Below are 5065 nucleotides of genomic sequence, written 5' to 3'. Positions count from 1 at the left end.
AGAATATGATGATGGGGGTTATGTGGAGAAGACAAAAAGGAGAATGTCTCACATCAACGAGCACTACTAGGAAAAGGCCTACTAGTGGCGCACCTGTTTTGCCTACTAATGACGCACTACATGTGCGCCACTAGTATCATGCCATTAGTATTTTTTACTAATGGCGCACCACAGTATCTGGTATACTAATGGCGCACCATGCAGTGCGCCATTAGTATAGCCCACGGTGCGCCATTAGTATGCCTCCCAGGGGGCCATATTTACCCATGTGCTTTGGCATACTAATGGGGCACTAGTGGATGATGCGCCATTAGAGTCCTTTTTGCAGTGCGCCATTAGTGTGCTGAGTGGTGCGCCACTAGTATGAATATGAGGGATTTTTTTCTTTTCTGATATTAGCACAAGTTACAAAACATATTACTGCACATAATATAGAGAGCACAACATATAAACAGCAGATTTATCGAATACAATAGAAGATTAGTCTCCGAATACAATTCATCATATTAGTCTCCGAATTTAAAATAACGAACAAAGTTAGAACATTACAAGTCTCGAGACCGCGAGTAGCGAGTTTGTCATCACATTACAAAGTCGATATCGATCATCTAAACTACCATCACATAGAAGAGAGCTGCGGTCGCGATGAGCATCATCGCGATGAAACTGGTCTTCATCTGGTTCCTCCTCCGCTCCCTCCTATCTCCCGCTAGATAGCACGCATATCTAGCTTTCGCCTCCGTCCTAGTGGTGTACCCTTTGTAACTGTTACCGCTAAAATGGTGAACCTGTCTCCGACACTCCTCTCAGTCATCGTAGACTCCGGGAACCTTACCCTTGTACATGACATACGACGTCATCTCTATGCACTAGCCAAACAAAACGTTAGTAACAATTCACAGACAATACATAAGCAATATATAAGTATGCAACAAAAGGATCGGAAGAGAAAAGCAACACATTAATAGCACGATTCATGGTCCTACTAATAAATAGCATCGATTACATATAAGTTGAACGACTGTCCAAACCAAAGAGACATACAAGTTCATTAAAGTTTAATTACAACATGAGCCAATCGATGTTTCAGAACTACACATAGCATCACTACTTTCGACTCGACTCTAGGGACCGGAGCGTGGATGAAGCCGTCGTCACTCGTGATGGTCATGAAATTGCGGTCGTTGTCTGCCTGCATTTGTAGCGTTGTGTCTATCTCACTATTGGACGGTTGATATCTGAGGTAGAACTGCCCCGAGGTACGAAGGACATCTTGATGGATGATTTCCGCAAACTCCGACTGGATGCGAAAGAATTCTTGTCTGATGTCGACGTCCTGGATTGCCGACAAGCTCGCGGCCCAATCTTTGAGATTATTTGGTAGCAGAAGGTGATTATGGTCCCGTACGATCGCCCGCATGTGATGGAGGGCGTAGTAGGCATCCTTCTGACTGCCAGGCGGCTGCTTGACGCAGCAGAACATCGTATTGTGGGCTAACACATGCTTGTTGTACCTACGAACTGGCCTGGTGAAGGTGCCTCCAGATTTGGCGTAGCCGGGGAGAACATCATCAAGAACTTTCTTGATATTTGTGTAGTCTTTCTTCGACTGACGGTCCGAGTCGAAATATGTGGCCATGGAATATTTCGGGCTTAAGAGGATGAGTGTGGAACGTGTGTCACTGCACAAAACATTGAATGTTAGAAAAAAAAGATTGAAATCAAAGAAATCATATGTTACGGGGCGGTGAGGGGATGACTTACTCGGGAAAGTAAGACACAAGGAAGTTACCTTTATCTGGGTTTGCCAGAATGACGCCTTCGAGGTAAGAACTCGCGACTTGCCGGTCCCCAGCGCTGCCCAATATCTTGGCACGCATGTAGAAGGGGTCGACTATCACGATGTCCGGGGTCTTGTCTCTAATGATCCACATCTCCATACTCAGCGAAAATAGCCGAACGAAGGTGTAGTGCAGCGGATGAAGGTTAAACATAGCAAAGATGTCATCAAACCGCAGGACGATCGTACCCCCGATGGCGCTATCAACAAAGCCCTTGCCCTCTGGCACCTTGGCCACGAAAACCGGGTATGCCACATCATTCTCTCTGAGACGCCGCTTCTCCAAAGAAAGAACACTGTCATGTAGACTCCGCACAGCACCGGTTGCAGCATTGAGCATATTAGTCGGTAGCATCGGCCTACCCGCCACATGCACCCTCCTCGAGATATCCTTAGGTGAAGGTGGCCCGTCCTGAGCACGGATTGTACTCGGTGCCGGCTGGCTCGCGCCCTTGTTACTCTTTCTTTTCCGTCCCTTCTTCTTCTGCTGTAATGGGACCGAGTACTGCTCACAGACCGCCTTCTTGAGTGTGTTGGGGCTGATAATATTTCGCACCTCGGCTATCTGAGGCTCGGTGAAGTCGGCAGCTGGAGGCGTCTCCTGAGAACTGAACGCCAGACGACGCCTGTTGCAATTTGGTTTCTCCGCGGTACCAGCATGATCGCGGTCGTCTTTTTCAGGGTTGGGTTCTTGAGAAGGAGGCCCGAAGAATTCGTCACCGTACCCATGTTCGGCAAAGTACTTATTGACGTTGGTAAATGTACCGTCGTCGTTGTCGTTGTCGTACGGATCCTGTGCCATATGCATGTTCGGATCCTGTGCCATAGGGATGTCCGGTAGCATTGCGGCGGTCTTGCCATGGCTTGGCGCCGGCACGACTGGTGGTGTTGTCTGTGGGGTGGTGTCCCTCGCCCCGAAACGAATCTGGCTCTTCGGCCAAAGTACGTACGCAGGCGTTGAGGGTCATCACATCATCTTCGTCGGCCCCAGCGGGTCGAATCGGAGGTAAAAACTCGTCGCAGCCTGGCAGCACCCGAACCAGTTCAACCCTATACACGGTGGGTGGCATCGGATTACCGTGGAACACGAGGTTGCCTGGTTGAACGATTCTGCCCTTGGCGACATCGATCAACTCGCCGCCCACGAAATGCAGGAGAGTGCATGGAACGTTGGCGGCGCCCTGCGAAAACATGTAGGGCGTCAGGGATGCCCAATCAAAGGCAAGGAGACGAAGTCATCGGCCGACAGGCTTAATTAGTTACCGTGATGGCATTGAGCTCGGCCAATGTCGAGGCACTGCCAACGGCGGGCGTGCAACCGACGGAGGGGCCGCTTGCTGCCGAGATGCCGGCCGGCGTACACCCGGGTGCATTAAGCTCCAATGCCCGTGCCGGTGTCGGAGACACCAATACCGCCTCCGCCGGAGACACCAATGGAGCCGCCCTATGCGTTGTGCGAGTTGCTGGCCGTGAAGCTAGGAACCGAGGGCGGCCCCTGTTGGCCGCCCGCAATCCACGTCGTCAGCCCCTGAATCAAGGTAGGCACAATGGCGGTGAGCGTCGATCCCAGTTGTTGTTGCACTTGCTCTTGGACCATCTCCGGAATCCGCGCCACTTGTGCCTTGAGTTCTTGAACCTCACGCGACTGGCTTTCCAAGCTGGTCTTTCTCTCTTTCGCCCACCAGCGTTATAGTATGACGACCATTTAGTGGACAAGCCTTTGCCGGCCACACGACCAGCTGACGACGGCTTACTAAGCTTATCCTTGTTTTTCATTATGTTCAACGCCCTGTTTAGAATGCTGTCCTAAGGGGTGCTCTGAGACGACCCCGCGCTACTACTTTCAGTCTCCTGTGGAAGGAATGTGAACCATTTAGGAATTTGGCTTCATTAATTAGAATGCAACCATGTGGAGCTAATTACCCGAGGGTGTATTCCTTACCAGAACAAGCTCAAGCGCCCTGGTCTTCAGATCCGTTGTAAGCTCCTTTGTTACTGGGTCCTCCTTGTACCGGGCCCTGACATAGTTAATTGTCTACTTGTCATGGTATTCCTCGAAGCGGGGCGGTAGGCCTTGCTCGGCACGCTCCGCGTCCTCCTTGTCCCGTATAGGCTCCGCCACTCTGTAACCGTCGGGACCGAGTTTGTGTTCCCCTAAGTTCAACTCCTGCATTTCTTTCCCCCACTAACTTGATTCGGAGGTTGCGCTGCTCTCGCACCTGATCTTGAACTCCTTGTAGTCATCTTCGCTGATCGAAGGATTTTTCGCCTTGATCTTCTCATAACTATCACCTTTGTCAATCATTCTCTTCACCGCGCTTCTCCAAGTAGACAAAGCCGTGCTCATCATCGTGAGGGCGGCACTGTTCACTTTATTCCTTGAGAGGCGTGTGTTTGCAAAGTCAGCGAGGAACTTGCATCGTTCATGCAGCTTTGTGCAGAGGAGGTTGCGAAAATTCCCTCGGTCCTTATGCCTTAGGTTCTCGGTGTTGATCGAGACGGTGCTCCGGAGAATGCACCCGAGCTGAAGCGAGTACCCCTTGACTAATTCTTTGGGCACCGTTGGATGCCCGTCGGAGTTCACTTGAGTAAATTCCTCCTTGACGCCGCAGAGCATGTTCGGGCACTGGTCCTTCCGTTGCCTCTTCAGTTGGCTGCCATCTGTGCGTGCGCTGCCATCATCAGTGGTGGCATCCTTGGCGGCACCATCAGTGGCGTCATCCCCGACGCCACTAGGGGTTGTGTAGTCAGGATCGGTGTCCTCCGCGGCGTCCTCATAGCGGTGAGGTTCTTCCTCCATCTCCTGGGACAGCTCCCAGAATTGCTTGCCCGAACCGCCGGCCTCATCATTGTGGGCCATGTTTCGCTCTAAATAGGAAAAAAGTTTCGTCAAAAAGTTTGTTATTGTCAAGGAACAAGATCATGGTCTCATCATTTAGGGTTTGTCGACACCAAGGCATCCTAAAAGCTAAGCTTTTATCATTTAGGGTTTGTCGACGCCGAGGCACCCTAAAAGCCTAAGCTTTCATCATTTAGGTTTTTATCGACACCGAGGCACCCTAAAAGCCAAGGTTTTATAATTTAGGGTTTGTCGACACCGAGGCATTCTAAAAGCTAAGCTGAGAAGGAGAATTCTAAGTTGGGCCTAATCACTTGGCTCTATTGCCACCTATGGTTTAATGCAGCAAGAATAAAGGGGCGGTTGATCCTACTTAATTAAGTACT

This window comes from Triticum urartu, chromosome 7 (genome assembly GCF_003073215.2).
Source record: "Triticum urartu cultivar G1812 chromosome 7, Tu2.1, whole genome shotgun sequence".
Classification (NCBI taxonomy): Eukaryota; Viridiplantae; Streptophyta; class Magnoliopsida; order Poales; family Poaceae; genus Triticum; species Triticum urartu.
This window is presented reverse-complemented; position numbering follows the sequence as displayed.